Source organism: Manis javanica, chromosome 12 (assembly GCF_040802235.1).
Source record: "Manis javanica isolate MJ-LG chromosome 12, MJ_LKY, whole genome shotgun sequence".
Taxonomy (NCBI): Eukaryota; Metazoa; Chordata; class Mammalia; order Pholidota; family Manidae; genus Manis; species Manis javanica.
Genome location: NC_133167.1, coordinates 1,610,081 through 1,629,372, shown reverse-complemented (window position 1 = coordinate 1,629,372; position 19,292 = coordinate 1,610,081). Strand labels below are relative to the sequence as shown.

The 19,292-nt window shown below is 50.4% G+C and overlaps 1 long non-coding RNA gene across 1 annotated transcript; it reads right to left on the bottom strand.

Moving 5' to 3' along the window:
- Positions 1-7,547: 7,547 nt before the first annotated feature.
- On the bottom strand, positions 7,548-17,026 carry LOC140844879 (uncharacterized). The gene is made up of 3 exons (XR_012123398.1): positions 16,874-17,026; positions 11,945-16,564; positions 7,548-9,482 (listed from the first exon to the last, which is right to left on the bottom strand). It is a non-coding gene; the product is annotated as an uncharacterized lncRNA (long non-coding RNA).
- Positions 17,027-19,292: the final 2,266 nt, after the last annotated feature.

The following is a 19,292-nucleotide window of genomic DNA, read 5'->3' as shown; positions in this document are numbered from 1 at the left end:
GGGAAACACTGTCAGAAACCGCATCTCATTATCTCAGGTTGAGACACAGATGCCAACATCTCAGATGTAATGTTTCTCAGCCTTTTTCCTTGCAACAGAAAATTTTCATACCTGAAACCTTCCTAATGTTCTAAAAAGTTATGCGAACGAAGTGAAATAGTGTGCATTTATCAACAGTGCACGTTTTTATATGTGTCTGAGGAAAACACAAGCTCCTGGGCACTTCCTCTAGTTTATTTTCTTCTACTGTTTTGGCTAGAGGTGATTTGAGGTTTATAAAAATATAAAGGTTTTATCCTAATTTAATTAACATGTATTTATACATGTGTGGTCAATCAGGTTTGATAATTTAAATTAAATGAATTGTTACTGAAGCTTTTTATAGCATCAATCATTACCTGAAATTATATTATTATTGGTTTTCTTGCTGGTTTTGGTTTTCCCACAAGAGAGACATTTTGATTTTCTTTTTCTCTGCTGGGTGCCCAGCAGAGTGGAATACCTAGTGCATAGTAAGTGCTCAGCAAGGATTTGTATTTAGTAATTCCTGACAATATAAATGTATTACACTGTCCTGTGGCTTCTCTGCAGCACCATGTTTAATTCCATATGCAGTATTTAAAAAAAAAACTTCTGGCTTTTGCTGGAACGGCAACATTCCACACAATCTCATAATTCCTAGATTCCAATAGGGTTTTTCCTAGAGGATTTCTGTTCTCTGGCTTTGTCAAGACGAAAGTGCAGGCTTATTTATTTTGCCGTTGACATGGGCAACCATGACCCAGCGGCACCCCCCCGGGCCGGTGCAGCTCGCTGGCTTGCTTACCCGTGACGGCAGCTGCTATGTGTTTATTTTGGTCATGTTCTTCAAAGGACCATTTCTACCCTAAAGTAAACAAACATAATGGAACAGCTGTGCCTGATAAAAACTCCCGGGCATAATCATCACCCTCTTGTACATATCCTGTGGTTTCAGATGTAATTTTAAAACTTTCCCTTAACTCTTGATTCACGATGGATCCAGTGGGTCTGATGGAACACGAATGTACAACTGCCCGGCCGTCGGGCACAGGAGGGGGACAGTCAGGGTCTTCCTTCTTCCCTTGGCAGTGGGGGTGACAGGCGCCAAGGCCGCCGTCCTGGGAGGCAAAAGTGGCTGGGAGGCTGGGGCACAGGTGGGGCTGTGCCTCTGGCCCCAGGGACCCTCATGGGAGCTCCTCACCTGGCCGGCCAGGCTCCAAGGCCACGCAGCTCCCCAGTCTCCTAAGGAGGTAGCCCTTGGCTAGACAAAGCCTGGGCACGGAGCTGCCTTTCCCTACCATCCCATCGTACACCAGATGCAGCCACCGGTTTCATACACTGCAAGAGCTTTGATAGGAACAAAGTGGTGACATCCCTGAGCATTTGCTTATTCTACAAATGCTGCATTATCTTATCAGATAATATCTTCTATTATCCTTACTCACATCTGAAAAAAGTGATACACCTTTCCCAAATCATCCCAGGCTTTGAGATTCTCTTTAAACTACAAAAAATGTATGGGGATGCTTTTGATAGAAAGAACACATTGTGGGAGATTAAACCATATTTTTAAAAATTGAAACATTCTTCAAAAAATTAAGCATAGGATTATCATATAATCTGGCAATCGCACTTCTGGGTACCCACCCGAAAAGAACTGGAAGCAGGGACTCAGGTATTTGCATGCCCACGTTCATGGCAGCATTATTCCTAACAGCCAAAAGGTGGGAGCAGCCCAAGTGTCCATCATAGAGAAATGGAAAAACCTAAGAAGGTTGACACAAACAATGGGACACTGTTCAGCCTTAAAAAGGAAGGCGACTCTGACACAGGTCACCACATGGGTGACCCCTGAGGATATCATGCCAGGTGAGGTCAGCCAGTCACAACAAGACTTATACTGTATGATTCCACTTACATGAGGTCCCAAAGTGGCCAAAATCATAGAGACGGCACTTAGAATGGGAGTTGCCAGGGGCCCAGGAACAATGGGGTGTTGTTTAGTGGGACAGCATTTCTGTTTGGGATGACGACAAAGTTCTGAAGATGAATAGTGGTGATGGTTGCAGAAAAATGTGAATGTCCTTAATGCCACTGAATTGTGCACTTAAAAATAGTTAGAATGGTAAATTCTGTGCTAAGTATATTTTACCACAACAAAAAATAATAAATAAAATAACATGAAAATGGAAACAAAGTGAATATTTGGAAAGGAAATTCCAGAAAATTCTTATGATGAAGAATAAAGGTCTTGTGATTATCAATCAATTCTCTGTCACATGGGGACTCCATGATCTTTACGTTCCTTTTAATGGTGGATGTGGGTGCTGGGCTCCCCTGCGTTAGGAGAGATCTCCCGGAAGAACCTCACTGCCCTGCCCCCTCATTCCACACCCAGCAGAGTCCAGACTCCTCTCCAAGGTTTCTGAGCACAGCTGTGGGCCTGGAGCCAGGGGAACCCCTGCAGCTCCTGCCCGTGGCCCGGTCTGTGGCGGCCTGCCCCCTCCCACGTCTACCTGGAAGGAGAACCAAGCATTTCCCCGTAGGTCCCCGGGAGCAGAATCGGGACCAAGTGTGCATCGGGGCTGCTCCCAGGCTGCGTTGCCCCCGTGGCTCTGCCATGTGCTGTGGCATCTGGCCGGCAGGCTCCCTGCACTGCCCTTCTCCCCAGTCATCCTAACTAGTCATGTGCTTGTCTACATGAATTGCAGACACAGTTTGCCAGGGTCCGGGTGAAAGCTCGTTGGGATTTTGGTTAGAATTTCATTGTCTTTGTGATTAATGTAGGGGAGAGTTTGTGCCTGCCTCACTTGAATTTTCTCGTCAATGAATGTGATATTTTCCTCCATCTTCTGAAGGTCAGATCAAGCAAAAAATCGTTTTCTTTAGACAGGCACCACACCCTTCCTGTTGTATTTGCTCTTGGTGTTTTACGGTTTTTGTGGATATCGTGAACAAGGGCTCTTTTCCTAGTAAAGTTTTAAGGTGGATGCTGTGTGTGTTGTCTGCCATCCTGGCACATTGTGAATTCTTATTAATTCTAATAGTTTGCTGGTTGATCAGGGCCTCTGTGCCGCACGACAGCAGGGAGCGCCACACAAATTGCATCTTGTATGAATGGCAGCCCAGAGAGGTGAGCAGCTGGGCGGAACTGCTTGATGCTGGTAGGTTGTCTGTGCGGATGATCACATCTCTGCCGAGAATGACAATTTCTTCCTCGTCTGTTTGAACTGCTGTCCTCCACAGTCCTCTTTCTTGCTGTTGTTTTGGCTGAAGCTTCTAGTGAAATGCCGTGCGATGGTGAGGATAACGAGCCCGTCTCCTTTTTTGTGACTTTCATGACAAATGCTTCTGCTACTTCACTATTAAGCACAGTCGGTGTTTTTGGGTAGATGCTTTTACCAAGGAAAGAAGTTTTCTCCTGTTTTTAGTTTCCTAAGAGTTTTGTTTTCAATCATGCACATGTGGTTTTAATTCATCAAAGCCCTTTTATCTGGCAGATAAAAATTGGGATTCTTTTCTCCATTAATTTATTATTATAGAGAGTTTTAGTGATCAGTTTGTCAGATGTTGAATCCCTTCTGGGTTACTTAGGTAAAGACCATTTGGACGTGATGTATTATTTTTTACACTTTTCTCGTGAAATTTAATATTTAATTTTTCAAGGAGAAAAATGCATTGCCCAAAATTTCCAGTTTAACAAGCTGCTATGCACTGAGCATAGAGTCCTCCTCACCCAGGAGGAGAAACAGACCCTCGCCCCGCATGCCCCTTCCCAGAAGCAGCTGCTTCTCACTCTGAAAACAGCCACAGTCCTGACTCTTACTGTCCTCACTTCCTGTTTTCTTTTTACTTCTCAACCCAAATATGCATCTCCAAACAGTATGGTATCGTTTTGCCATCTTGAGCTTTATGTAAAGGGAATCATGGGCGTTTGCTGGGCGGCAGGGTCCTTTCCTGGTTGTTCCCCCGAGGACCTGGGGCAGTTTCTGCAGCCTGCCGTCTGTGTTGGTTCCTAGTCACATGGTCTTGTGTACTTCTCTGCCTGGTGTAGTGGGCCACGCTTTTGTTTTTTCAGAAGAAAACTGAGGACTGCAGTGTGCTTTATGCTATCTTCTTTCAGAGGCATTCCATTTATTTGTAAGTCATGTGTGAGGTCCCTGTGAGTCACTGGCAAGCTGCAATCACTTTAATCCAATTTCAGGGTTTGAGAGACTTCGTGCGCCATCCTGTTGATTCAGAGCTGGACGCAAGAGGCGGCTTGCTCAAGCCCATCCTGACTTCTAGGAAGTGGTGCGCTGGAGCCAGTCAGCACTGGCTCGTGAGAGCTTATTGTGTGCATCTTTTCCCAGCTGTGTGTTCAGTGAGGTCATATTGGTAGCTTTAAATTGGCTCTGCTGGGAGTATTTACACCATGGAAATTAGCAAATGTTACAAATCAGGGCTTTTTATCTTGGAGAGCCAGCTGTTAAAATTCTACTACCGTGTGAGTGTTCCTAGGGTTCAGCTCTTTAGGATGTCTACATAAAGTGCGGGTTGTTTCCTAGGTTCCCTGCCCTTGGCAAGCCCCAGCCCCCAGTTTTCATCCTATAAGCCTGTCAGGGCTGTTAAATGTACAACCCACTCTTCTCTGCGTCTTCCACATCAGTTAAAGTCCATCAGCACAGAAGCAACCCGAAATGTTGACCTCATTTGGGTTGTTTCCCAGTTCTGGCAATCATGAACAGAGCTGCTATAAATGCTCACACATAGGTTTTCTGGGTGAGCACACATTTAAGTTTCTCCAGGACAAACACAGTGAGGTTTTGCATCATGTGGCAAGTGCATGTTTGAATTTGAAGGGACCCCAAGCTGTCTTCAAGAGTGCTTGTACCATTTTGCATTCCCACCAGCAGTGTATGAGAGACCCAGTTACTCTGCATCCTTGTCGGTACTAATTGCTGTCAGCTTCTATTTATTTATTTACTCACTTATCTATGCATATTTGCATTTATTTTGTTTTTATTTTAGCCATTCTAATAAGTATGCAGTGGTGTCCCACTATAGTTTTAATTTCATTTCCTTAATTCCTTTAATGGTAAGGACCTTTTCATGTATTTTTTTCTATTTGTATGTCCTCTTTGGTGAAGTGTCTATTCGATTCTCTGCTTGTTTTAAGATTGGATTGTTTATTTTCTCACTGTTGAATTTTGAGTGTTCTTCGTATATTCTGGATGCAACCCCTCTGTTGGCCATGTGATTTACAAACATTTCCTGTCTCTTATTTATATTTATTTAGTTTATTTTTATTTCTTCTATTGACTTAGAAAAGCAGGTAAGTGGAACAGGAAGCAGAAGTCAGAAGAAAAGACCCACGTGTGCGGAAACACAGGAAGGACTGAATGGCTACACACCACGACTTGGGCTGCTCCAGGGAAGGTGATGGCGGCTGGGGGTAACAGTCAAGGGGGCTGTAGTTTTCTACAATGCTTAAAATTTTTACAAGGAGAGAGTTAATTTATTTATTTAACAGGAAGCACATGAATATGTGAATATAGTTTACGATCTACCACCACCAACATGTCACTAAATAAGGGACATTTTCAATTCAATAAAACAAGACAAACATTATTACAAACACATGAACATTTAAAAAATTAAATAAATATATTTAGCTCTATGAAAAGTCTGCACACACACATAATTTCCCAAGGAAATCTAATTTGTTCAGGCATTTTAAGAATTGTTAAAGTTTGCTAAACATTTAGTGTAAAGAGCATATCACTTAGAAACAGTCCGGCCTCAAATGATAAAACGTTAGACTGATACCAGTTCCAGCAGCCAGAGTCTCTCAGACGGGCCTCATGCACCTCCCTGCGCCCCTTGGGCACGGCCCTCCCTGGGTGACTGAATTCTGTTCCCTCTTAGCCGCTGCTGGGGACCACACGCCCTGCTCAGCCTCGGGGGACTTGCCATTAGGACTGACTACTCACTTGTCCAAGGAGAGCCAGCCACCCCTCTGATAGTTTCTGGGAAGTCACAGTGGCCAGCTGGGGTTCTGGTTTCTCCCACTCCTCATGCCACATTGCAGGGCATGGGAGCAGACACCCTGCACAGCTGCCAAGGGGTCTGAGGACGCAGTCTGGAATCAGATGGAGTCAACACCTGTGGGAAAATCCTTGGCCACTTCCCATAAGAGATGGGAGGGAGTGGGGAAGGTGGATCCCTTTTCCTTCTTCCTCTGACAGACTAGTGCCAAGACATTTACCTGTCTAGGCCATCCAGAGACCTCCGATATATGCAGTCAGTCACACCTGCCAAACAGTCCCCACGTCCCTCGGTGGGCAGAGGGCAGACGGCCGTGCGTCCTCACCTTGCCTTTATTCCCATCTTTCCGTGGTCTGTTGTCTCTTTTCCTACTCTTGCAACCTAAGCACTAGCACCGAATCCTTGCCTCAGGCTCCAAGAATAGGAAAGAACGTATCTTTTTTAAGGAACCTAGGATAAGAAAGAACATTTGCTTTCTCACGTAACAAGTCTAGAGTTAAACAGGCCAGGGTAGTAAAACCACGCAAGTGTGTCCTTCCGGACCCGGGCTCTCCCCACCGTCCCGCCCCACCGTTCCTCAGTCTCCGTGGTCTCCATAGCGATGCTGCCTCTCCATCTTTCATCTATGTTCAGGGAAGGAAAAAAGGGTAAGGAGTTACATTCCAGTAAGGTTTTATCTTTCTGTTCAGAATAGCAGATGTTGCTCAGGACCGCATGGCAACCACTCTCTTCAGGGCAAGCTGGGAGATTGAATGATGAATCCCATTCTCTACGGCAGAAGCCCATGAGTGAGAAGAGGGTTTGGCGTGAGTGCTGAGTGATCCGACCTAAAGGATCTGCTGAGCGTGGAGGTGGGAGCCCGAGGACAGGAGCCCCTCTACCAGCTCACAGCCTGCGCACCTTTCCCTGGGCTCAGCCAGGAGCAGACCCGTCCTCCGAGGCTCCTGCAGACCAGGGTTCCTCTCGTTCTTCAAGCTGCAACCTATGCCTGTAGTAGAAACTTTAACCACTTATTTTAAAAAAATGAAGAGCAAATGTTTAGAAAGAAAGAGGCCTCACATAAACACCTAGATTCCTGGATTTCCTTGTAAAAATTAGAGGACTTGCCATGTTCCTCCAAACAATGATTGGAGCTGAGGGGTGATTCTTGCTCCAGATGGTGCAGGTAGACACCTGCATTCCTCATGGTCAGCACTGGGTCCCACACCCTAATTCCCTGGCTGGCTTTGGGAGCCTTCCGAGTTCCCACCATCTGCCATAATTCATCTCCTGCAGGAAAGGGAAATTCTGCCACCAAAAGCAGCTCTGATTTTAGTTGCTAGAGAATCATATTCCCTCCACCTCATTATCCACACATGAAGTGTGGTTCTGGTTTTCCTTAAAGTGATTGTAAGGAATCTGATAAAATTTAGTCCCGTAAAAACAAGGAGGTCATATTATAGAAAGGAGGTTATGATGTCACCATTTGGGCCAGTTCATTACTATTCTTAACTCAACATCCTCATTCACAGATATTAAAGATTCAGGATTGAGTATCAATTTATGTAAAAGATCACACATTTTGACTCCATTAAAAATGTTTTATATTATTATCTTTTCCTACTTACTTTCATTTATTTCAAAGGAGAATATCAGTTAAGGTTTTAAGGTATGTAATGTTAATAAACTCACAAAGTTGATAAAGGAGAATTTTGGCCAGAGTTGATAAGTACAATGATAATCAATAAAACTGTCTCATGACTGCTTTCTTTTTTGTATTTATATTTAGAAATCCAGAAGTGCACATAAAAATATAGTGTTTTCAGCTTTTCTCCATTTACATTTGTTTTCTTGGCTGTCCTTAGAATATTATAAAGAATATATCTCTTACTCTGTATTATCAGGCAAGACAGCATTTTAGAATATATTTGTCATAGCAATTTTTGACAAATGTCTGATGAAAATTCTTTCTAAACTGCACAAAGATTTCTTTTTCTATACATGCTTTAAAACCCATACTTTTACTTTATGCTAATTAGAAAACTAAAAGTGTATTTTACATACGCAAACACAAATATAGCGACAGAATATTATTAAGCGATACCTTGTTAGGATTATATGACTATGCCTTACCGAAAAAATATCCTGTTATAATGAACATCCTATTTGTATATGACAAGATTATCCTTTCTGAAGAATCATGAAACATAAACAATTATTGAAATGATTACTGGGTCATATTGCATAATCACGCAATGCAATTATACAGTAAATTCCAATAATTATATTTCAGTTGAACTAAAATATTTAATTGAACTAAGGTACTATATTATCTTAGACTATTTTCAAATATACATGCATGTTTTAAATTTCCTCTTATGTAATTACCAAGAGAGCTTACTACTGAACTAGCAATAATAGTATATACTATTTTGATATGAAATGGGAGAGGGCTTTGATTTTGAAGTTAGGGAGCTTATCTAAGATGGTGAAATTGATAAGGCTATTTGTTATGACATGGAGCCACCCATATCTTTTAAGCTTTCAAAACATGTCCAGGCATGTCTTATGTCACGAATCTGATGGAGGCTTGACTGGCACCAGTGAGGTCCTGAAACCACGCATTCCGCGGCCTCACCCCCGCCGAGTGGCTGCCATGTGCCGGAGCTGCTGGGCGTCTTGGTGTTTTTCATTCATAAAAATTTCATAAGGGAAGAATTTCATAAGGGAAAGAATAAGCTTTGGGCAGATTGAGAGCAGAGAGAGAGACGAGATCAGCTACTCATTTTGTTCTGAATAATTTCCCCAGAAAATTTCCAGTGTTTCTGTAAATGTGGAACTAACTGGCTTAATTCAAAATTTTCTGGGGAATTGGGTATTGAAAGTCAGAACTTCTATGATATCTTAACACAGTGTTCTGTGTTTCATTTCCTTAGGGATCTTGTTTAATGACTGTGTTTTTTAAAAGTGAGAAAAAGCCAAGTGAGAAGGAAGAAGGGAAAGAGGAAAACTCCTCTCACTGAAATCACAGGCAGTCTTGGGGACATTTTAGCAAACACACATTCGGAGTCTTTTAATGTGCAGCTGCAGGAGGCAGAACGCTGAGCCGCCGAAATCCAGACCTTTAGAAGGCGGCGCGCTGCATGTGCACGAGATCGCTCCATTATCCCATCTCCCTTTGGGAGGCTTGACGTGTGGCTAAAGCTGGGGCGGACGGCATGGAACAATTCCGGGGGTGGACCTCCGGTCCTGGGCACAGCCAGAGGGTGCAGCCTCAGGTCCCGTGTGTGTGTCTCCTCCAGGTGGGTGGGGCACCCCTGCAGCAGGGCCACCTGCCCTGTCCTGGTTGGAACCCCCCAGCAGGCCCGGCACTGTGGCCCCGTGGCCCTGGGACAGGATGTGCCAGGATGACTCTGCTGGTGCCGACGGAGAAGAGGCAGCCTTCCCCGCAGCGCCTGCCGGAAGAGAAGGGATGCAGGGAGGAAAGGCAGGCGGTGGCCTCTTGAGGACAAGGCTGGGCCTTCCGGGAGGACTCCTCCGGGCCTCACCAGCTCTTCGTCCCCAAGCTGCCCAGCCCCAAAGACTTCCCTGTGGCCTCGTGGGGGTGGGCCTAGCTCAGGTGAGCACCCCTCCAAGCAGACGAAGCTCAGGGGGCCTGCCCGCCTAACATATGTGGGCCCTGTCACCCTTTGTTAGCCTCACGACCAGGTCTCAGTATGGACTCTCCCTCCCACGGTCACAAGGCAAGCCCCTGGGGAAGTGATGGGGGAGCCTCAGGGCCTCGCCTAGAAGACATTTACGCTTAAATACAGGATGCCAGGATACGTGTGAGTGATGCCATGCCAGTGTGCAGTGTGCTGGTCACACGTTGAACATCTGTGTGGAGATCCAGCACCACTCAGGGCCCATGTGGTCTCACCCGAGAGCAGTGGTGGCCCCAGGAGGCCACAGCCGGTGGCCCAGGGTGACTGCAGAGCTCCTCACCCAGGGTGCGAGGCCCCCAGGGAAACACTGCTGCCGACGACTGCCCTCTCCGAGCCGGCCTTCCCCCTGCCCTGCACCTTCAGGGCTCTCTTAAAATCTCCTGGACGGAATTGTCCCGCCCCACACCGGCCCCAGCTTCCCCCCTGTCCTCCTGGTCCTCAACACAAGCCCACAGACAAGCGCCCAGGCCAGGGCAGTGGCGGTGGGCAGGCGGGCGGCAGAGAGGCCCAGGAAGGGCAGGGCCCAGCCCCCGGGGGCGGCCTGCTGGATCCTCGGGGCCCCACTTGTTGGTCTTCACTTCTGTCGCTTGCTTATGTCAGCAAAAAAGAATAAAGTTCTTACATCTACAATTTTATTGCCCTGAGACAACTCCCTTTAATATTTCTTCTTGTCCCCCTCCCTCCCTTCTCTCCTTTATTTTCCCTCTTCTGTATTTGTCAGTTTATTTGCCTACTTCCTACGTGTACTCACTGGATTATTTGCCTCCGAACATGCTCGGTCACACAGGTGCAGCATTATACCTGCCATGCACGCGTTGAGTTCTTTTCCTGTTACCGGTTTTCTACGACATCATTTTTATTGACTGCATAGTATTCTATTGTACAGTTTACCATAACTTATTTAATCAATCCCGTTATTGGACACTTTGGTTATTTCTCACGGTTTTAAAATGATAAATAACATTGCAATGAACACACTTATAGTTGAATCGAGGATTTTTTATCTAGATTTTAACTTTCTCTAAAAAAGTTGAAAATTTCCAACCCTATAGATGTATATGCAAAGTATGTGTATGTGTGTGTGTGTGTGTGTGTGTGTGTATACATGTGTGTATTTTGTGTATAAATAAGTGGAAATAAGAGCATAGTGAACCCACCTGCAACAGCAATCAACTTAGGGCAACCTTGGTTTTCCTATGACAGGGGTTGGCACTCTCCAGCCTATGGGCCTAAATCCAGCCCACTGTCTTTCATCTTTTCTGTTAATAAAGTTTTATTGATACACAGTTACAAAAGTGTGGCAGGCAGGAATGGCTGCAGTATCTCCTGGCCCTCCTGGGTTTGCAGAGGGAGCAAGTTCAAGGGCCGGGTGTGAAGCAGCCTTGACAGTTATAACTGTTGGGCCTTAAGGACAATGAGCTGCATCAGAATCTTTTAATCCCAAAGAACTCTGGGGTTTGTAGGACAAATGTGCAGCCCCCAAAGGCTCAGATGCTTCTTGGGTTGAGCTTTGCAAGCCGGCGGCTAACCCAGAAGAAACATTAAGGGTGGGAAGACATCAGGGAAGCAGACATTGTGAAACTCACATTCCAGCTGGAAACGGAATCTCTACCAACCAGTTGGCCCAGGACTAGCAGCCTCCCACTCCCTGGCTTGAGCCCCACTGCCCTTCGTGTTGTTTGAACACCTCCTCATGTGACGGGGCCTCTCTGAGAAGCACTCTGCTCTGTTACGGGCAGGGCGGGTCATCAAAGTGGTGCTGGTAGGGGTCAGAGGCGGCTCTGCTGACGAGGGTCCACAGATGGCCCTCACATGGTTAGCCTTTGCTTTAAAACTTACGAAAATGTCCCAGCTTTAAAAATCTGTTGCAAAACCACAGGAACGTGACTTGGGGCAGGAACTTGGTGAGCATTTCCTATTATCACCCAGGCACTGAGAGGGAAACCAGGGCACGGGAGAGTGATAAACCTCTTTCGTGTCCAGCCTGGAAACCCCAGAGCAGGACACTGTACCCTGGCAGGGCCCTTGGTCCCTCTCTGGATGAGTCCCTGCCGAGACGGGGACACAGCTTGCGAACTGGCGCCTCTGCTGGGGGTGGAATTCCCAAATGCAGCCTCTCCCCGCTCCTTGGAAACAAAGGCACCCCTTCCCTACGTCCTGGGAAGCTGTTTAGACGAGGGGTTGCATGCACTTGGGTGGGAATAAGATCATACCTTTATTTCACCAGCTTCTAATTTGCCAGCAGCAATTCCTCTGGTGAGATGTCAGTGTGGGCAACCGCACCTGGACCACTGGCAGACCTGCTTCACCACCAAAAGCAAGCCCACCGTCCCCATGTCACATCGGAGTAGGTGCAGACAGCTCCAGTCTTGCTGATTCCCCTAGTTTACCCTTAACAGTAGCTCTCAGGCTGTCCACTAGATCCTGCTCCTGAATGCTGGCAGAGAGGCACATCTATCACTGCATCTCAGTCTGCTCCCGGGATTCCCTGTCTGCTGATCCGATGCATCTGGGTGCCCCTCAACTCAGCTGCATTTTATTTTCTGCCGCTGGGTCTGAAGACCATGGAAGCCAGGGCTCCTGTCTGAGCCTTGTTCTCCTCAGAATGGCCAAGTGTCCCAGAGGCGCGCAGGCCCCACCTTCAGAAGAACTTGGAGAGGGCGAATGTACGGTGACTGTGGAGCTGTGGCCTGTGCCAGGCCTCCTGGGCAAGGGTCTGCAGCACATCCTGGCCCCACACCCCGGGAAACCAGCCGTCCACTCCTTGTCCCCAGCTGCAACTACCCCACGTGCTTCCAGATGTTGCCAGTGCCCTGGGGGGTGAAAGCACCAACGGGGTGGGGGTGTGCAGATGCGCCTCATCACGTGCGAGTGAGCAGAAGAGGAAAGGCCCTGGGTGAGGCCCTGGGTGTTTCCACTGCGCAGGCCCTGCTGCCCGTCCCGGACCAGCCGACCTGCTCCCTCCTGGGTGTGGCTACTCTGGGGCACCTTCTTTGCCTGACCTTGGCCCTCCCTCTCACTTTCTCGCCCTGGCCACCCTCTCCTGGTTGGGCCGGTGCCGCCATGGGGGGCCTGTGGGGGTGTCCTGCCTGACACCCACGGGCGGAGGAGGCTGGGTGGGGAGCCAAGACCCGCCAAGACCCGTTTCAAGCTGGGGGAGGAGTCAGGAGGACTCGGAATGGGGAGCCCCTGAGCAGGAGGTGAGGTCACTGCTCTTCCCCACCCCCTGCTGGCTTTGAACCCTGACAGTGGAGCTAGAAAGCCCCAGTATAAGCTTCGGGGCTCATGAACAGAGCAGGGGGTGTGTGGCTTACTACCTAGATAAAGCCTCCGGGTGAGGGCTCCTCGGGGCTGCCGGGCCTGGTCTGGCCCCAGAGAAGGAGCCGTCATGGCAGCAGGCAGATAGGGAAGGGGTCCTGGTGTCTGAGGAGCAGGCAAAGGCTAGCTGGGGGCACACAGGACATCTGGAGGCCTAGAAGACACCAAGAGGTCACCCTCGTGTCCACAGGGCCTTGCCAGGTGGCAGGCGAGGAAGCACTGGGCAGGGGCTCTGCCTGAGGCCGGACAGGGGTGGCCCACACCCCCCGGGGTGCCAGTGACACAGTGTGGGACGGAGGACCCCCAGGGCTGGCTGCCGCCGGGAGAGCAGGACAAAGCGATGGGACCTCTGGGCTGCCCGATGTGTTCATCCAGAAGTGCCGCTTCAGCGGCCACGGGGGGTCATTCCCCCCAATGGAGGAGACCCCACTCCGAGGCTAGTTCAGGTAGAATGAATGCACAGTGCGGCCCCTCTGCACCTGAGCTGGGTTTTGATGCAGCCCCACTGACATGGTCTGGCCTGGCTGTGAACTGGCCGCCCGGACTGGCCCTCACCCAGCAGGGCAGCCCCGCAGGCCACTGCATTGGAGGCGCTGGGGTGTCCTTTGAGAGACTGAGGTACAAACAGACAATGGCCAGGCCATATGAAAACAGCACTCTGACCTACAGCCTCTGGTGACCAGCCCCTTAGCTGTGGTAACCAGCCCGGTAACTGCCCCTTAGCTGGGGTGACCAGCCCAGGAAGCTAGCCGTTGTCTACAGGTCGTCTCCTTGAAGGAAGTCAGACCAGCATCTCTAGTGAAACTCAGCTGTGAGACAACAAGCCCTGTAGCAATCAGCCCCGAATGACCAGGACTTGATCAATAACTGAGGGCTTCCCTAATTTTTGTCCGACTTTGGACCAAGCAGAGAGCGCCAACTAATCACACAGGACACCCCGCGTCTAGTCAGCCCTCCCACGCGTTCCCAGCCACAGCCTCCGGGCGGGGAGCACCCGAACCCTTCCCTTTGTCCGCAGGCCGCTTTCCTGGTTCCACCCCCTGCCTTGAGTCCCCCGAACCCAGTGACGGCAGCTGAGTCCCGACAGAGCTCTGCAGCCTTAGGCGGGCTCTGCTCTCCTCCCGGGGGGGCCCTCCTTAATCTCCACACCCTTGACAGCCGGGTGAGGGAAGGCAGGACAACGAGCCCCGGGCTCTCGCATGGGCTCCTTGACGTCCGTGTTCGTAGAACGTGAGGCAAGACCTTCTGAGACACACTCGGCAGCCCGGCTCCAGGAAGGGCTGGCTCTGCGCTGAGCTCCCCTTACCGTCCCAGGAGCTGGGTGTGTGGGTGCGGCAGGGTGTCCCAGGAAGGCGTCCGAGACGTGGGGCTGAGTTCCAGGCTGGGTCCTGCCTCACCATCTCCTATCAGGTACCTTTGGGCAAAATTATCGCCCAGGAGCCTCAGCCTCTACCTCCCTAGGATCGCACGGTGTTCTTTCCCGTACAGGGAGTGGTGCCCGCGGTGAGGTGATGGTCGTAGCTCAGGAAAGACCCTAAGGGCCCTCGCCCTCAGCGCCCCCAGTGTGATAGAAAGGGGCACATCGATGTTTGCACAAGGTTTTGGACACACGTTGCTGCGGGCACCCTGGGACATCACTCAAGGCCGTCCCAGAGTGGGACCCAGAGAACGCTCACCAGAAAGACTGCCCAGGGCACCACCACCTACCCCGAGGCCTGAGGCCAGGGCTCTCCCATGTGACTGGCTGGACCCTGGGCCGTCTTCTGCTGTGGCCTGTCTCCCTGTGGCCCTCATGCCCCTTGAGGCAGGCGAGTGCCCATCCTGTCTGGATCGCAGCTCCCAGGGGGGTAGGGGACAGGGCTGGGATCTCTCAGGGCTGCTCAATGCAAGAGTAGATGTGCTGGCCACCGTCTCCAGGCCCAGACTTGGCCTGAGTTGATTTCTTGCTGTGGACCCTGGGCCACCTCCCAGGGAGCTGACAGTCAGAATTCCTCGGCAGGTTAACACAAAGCTTCCAGAGAAATTGTCTAGGTCCTGAAGCAGCTGTTCTGGAAAATCACTGAACCATGTATAAAATGCTTAAGTCCCTGAATCTGTCCCCTCATTGCCCACCAGTGGCCCAGCTGGACAGAAGAGTGGGTGCAGGTTGAGCGCCCCAGGCCTGCCTGGGGAGCTGAACTGCATGTCTGTCTTCTGACAGGACAGGCCACCGTATCATTTTGCACACAGTTGTTGTTTCCAAATGGCTGCCCATCCTGCTGCAGGGTGAGAGCCACGAGGGTCTATGATTGGATGGGCCCTGGTCTCAGATGCCAGGTGGGGGGCATGCTCCAGTGGTCAGGCTGGTGGGGACAGTGCCTGTGTGCCCCTGGCGTGCCCAGCTGCCCTCTCCCTGGAGTGGAATCTGGCAGGTGGGCCGCCTCTGCTGGTGGACCGGGGTGGCCCTGTGGCTAAGCTGTTGAATCCCTTGCGGGGAGGGGATCTGTCCCACCCTGTCTGGCACAGTGCTGGAAATCCGCCTGCTCGGACTCTGAGATGCCCCCGACAGATACATCATAGGGCTGCACCGGACCCTGGGGGGCTGGGTGGTGACCTAGGCTGGGCTCGGTGGGCAGACGAGGCACAACAGAACATGCCTGTGGCCTCTTGTGGCTGGAGTGACACATGGGCTTTGCTGAGATTCCTCCTCCCAGGGGGTGACAACCTACTTTTGAGGATTTAAGTGGAAAAGCCTTTCTGTAGCTGTGAAAATACTTTCCTGGGTCAGTCCTGGCCTGTGCCTGAAGCCCCTGTCCAGGCCAATGGAGGTGGTGTTGGCAGCCGAGGTACACAGCTCTCTGAGGTGTTGCAGCCCCAGGGAGGGTAGGTCAGCTTCCCATCTTCTTGAGAGAGTCTGGGAACAAAACACAGCCCCGAGGCCTCACCATGGAGAGCTTTGCGTGGCCCTCCGTGGGCTAGCGGGCCGGGGGCCGCATCTGCCAGCACTTTCCTGTTACATTTTCCTGACCCTTTTGTACAATGGCATCTGCCCTGATGCCAGCCCTACTTAGGGGAGAGGCAGCTCTTTTGTACATTTGCTGCACAGCCCAGTGAGCATGGGCCGATGTCAGAAGTCTGGGCAGACCCGCACTTGGTGGGCACACTGCAGGATGGTGTGAAGACAGACAGAGGGTGGCAGAGGACGGGGAGGCAGGGAGAGCGCAGCTGTCTCCCACTCCAGACCTCGGCCAGGCAGAAGAGAGCCTGGCTCAGGGCATCAAGGAGAAGGTAGCCTGACGTGTTGAGTGTGCGGGCATTTTGCCCTGGAGCCAGTGGCGTGCTGGTAAACGCTTACCAGCCAGTTCTCTGCAAAGAAGAGAAAGAAGCCCGGATCTGTGGGGTCTGCGGGCCTCTGATGGGAATGCTCCCATAGTGGTGGACGTCGGCTGCCACTGTGATGACTAAATGCAGGGCTGCGGAGACGCCCCGTCGGCTCTGCACAGTCCACGTGGCTCCGGGACACCAAGGACAGGCATCTGACAGTGAGCGCGGGGTCAGGGAGTGACCACAGGGCACGTCCCGTCTTGGGAGCGGCAGTGTGCAGGCTGCAGCCACGCTGGGCAGGGCACATCCTGTCTGGGGTGTCGGGACCCACCTCCCTCTCACCACCTCCCTCCATTCCCCTAAGAAAGCCTTTAGCCCGGGCGCTCTCCCCAAGGGAGCTCCCCGGGGACTTTTCAGTGGCCCTCTCGGTCTGGGGGCCGGCCCAAGGGCCTGCCTTCCCAGCAGTAGCCGGTGTGCTGTGGCCTCCAGCAGCCCTGGGCAGCCATCGCCCCACCACTGACCTGCCGCTATCCCGTCACCGTGGGGCTGGCCTCCCCTCTGGGCTGAGACAGCAGGGCCAGGGTCCTCCCCCGCCCGCTGCATGTCACTGAGTCCTAACCCGCGGTGGCTGTCCTGGGCACCCCGAGTCTCACTGACACGGTAGCCTCTGTGCTCCCGGGGCTGAAAGACCCACCGTCGCCCACGGCGGGTGGTGGTGACGCACATTGGCTGTGAGGTCGGAGGAGTCACGACTAACCAGGCAGGAAACACCGGTTTGCTCAGGATCACCCACGCTCCGGGCAGTCCTGGCGGGGCCCCCTCCCCCGCGAGTCTGAGGGCAGGGTCCTGGCTGTGCGCTTGTCGATGGTGGAAAACGCACTGAAAGAAAGGTGAACGCTTCGGCGTAGGGAGCCAGGGGTCAGGTGGGGGAGCTGCCGGGGGGAGAAGGAGCCCAGACCAGCCGCGAAGCCACAGGGCTCGTCACGTGGGGCCGAGGGCTCCGAGAGCCTCCCTGGCTGTGCACGGGGCTCTTCCCAGGCACGGCCACCAGTGGGCGTGGCCACAGTGTCTCCGCCCGGCAAACGGAGCTCGCGGCTGTCACTACCTGCTCCGCCCTTTGGTGGTATTGGGCAAATCACTCAAATAGCAGGGGAAATCCAGGATGTGGGCGCCAGGTGCCAAGCAGCGACAGCTCTGCCTGGGGGCCTTCGGCTCAGCAGGAGGGGGAGATGCTCAGATTCCATCCTCAACGTCGGGAGTCTCCTGCTTTCTTGTTTCGGGAGCCCTTGACTTCCTCATCCTTCAAGGGTTGGTGTCTTAAAACATGCAGGCCTCTGGCTTTGTGAAATCCAACCTGAGTCCCCGGGTTAATAAAATGAGTCATATTTGGGCTTAATGATCCGTTTGTTCCAAGGAGAAAATACTGTCTGCTGAGTGACGATCTATTTATAAATTACGGCATCTGATTAACCGTGACTCTATCTTCCACCGGTGCTCATATTTTAATAACGTGTTAAGGAAGAAAATGCAGCAGGGGTGTGGGAGGAAGAGGGTGCACTTTTCTCGGCTGATCGTGAAGGAGCCGACCGGCATTGGCTGATTTCCCGGAATACCTAATACTTGGGATTGTGAAACGTGCTATGCCTTCCTGGCTCATAGGCGCCTGACGTTTGCCTATTGTATTCAGCAAACGCCGTTGCCCTCTTGCCAATCGAGTGTGTTGCAATGAACTTGGCCGCTATGGGATCCCTTACAGCTGAAAGCATTCTACACCAGGGAAGGTTGGCATTTGCATAGCAATTAGTTTGTATTCCTACAAAAATTTTCATGGATTCAAGTTCGTCATAGAAAGAATGAACCAGAGGGTAAACTGAAGCACAGATTAAAGGGCTTGTGTCGGGCAATTCTTTGAACGTTTCTTTTCTAGTTTTGAACCATCATTATTTGTAATATTCTCTGAAAAGCCAGCAAATAATTGTTTTCCCCCTACTGATTTTGTTCTTCTCCTCTGAGCAAATATTGATTTTCTTCCCCCCTCCAAACTCGGTCCTGAATGGAACCAAAATTAACAGGGCTGCTTTTGTTTAATACAATGAACAAAAACTTGTGTTTGGAGGGCTCTGCCCCGCCGAAACATCTGCGCAAGGCCCAGATGGCAACTGGGCTCTGGAAATAGGGCCTGGGGCTTGAACGGTTCTGCAGAGTCAGCAGGGAGAGTGAATATGCTGCATTTTTATAGGCTCTATAAAAATAGTAACTTTTGAAAACTTCTTGGCAACAGAAGCCTTTTAAAAAAAAATCTGCCAAGAATGTGGGACTTCCCTGTTAGATAACTAGAGAAAAGCCCAATTTATGATCAGAAAGTCTGCTACTAAGTACTTCAGTAACACTTTATATCTTTAACACACATGAATGTGAATGATATGATAACATGGGAAGTATTGATATTTCATAGTTTTTGATGGTAGAGCCATTCTAAGCTCTAGGAAGTTTTCCGTTAACTAAAAAGAAGTTCTAAAGAGAGACTTCATTTGTCAGGAATGTCTGATGGGCGATGTCTGTAAAAGGGGATGCTGAGAAGTCCCAGGTCTTAACTTGGAAGCTTTTTCTTCATTATTCTCAGCAGGTCCCAAACTCCCAAAAGCTTTCAGTCTTCACCGGGACTGACAGCAGAAACATGACTGAGAACTGGGAAGACACTCTCATGGTATTTTTTCAAACAAACGAGATTTTACTGAGTGGCTCTTGAGGACTAGGCCCCGAGATGGGGTAGAACAAAGAAGGGAGGCATCAACTCTGCTACCTGCACTTCGGAATCAGAGAGGGTTTCAGCGCCAGCAATTAAATCGTGTGAGTTTGTTCTGAAGGTGAAGTTCCTTCCTGCCGTCTTGGCTGTGGGAGGCTGGGGGCTGCCTGCCTTTCTTTCTCAGAAAGCAAGTG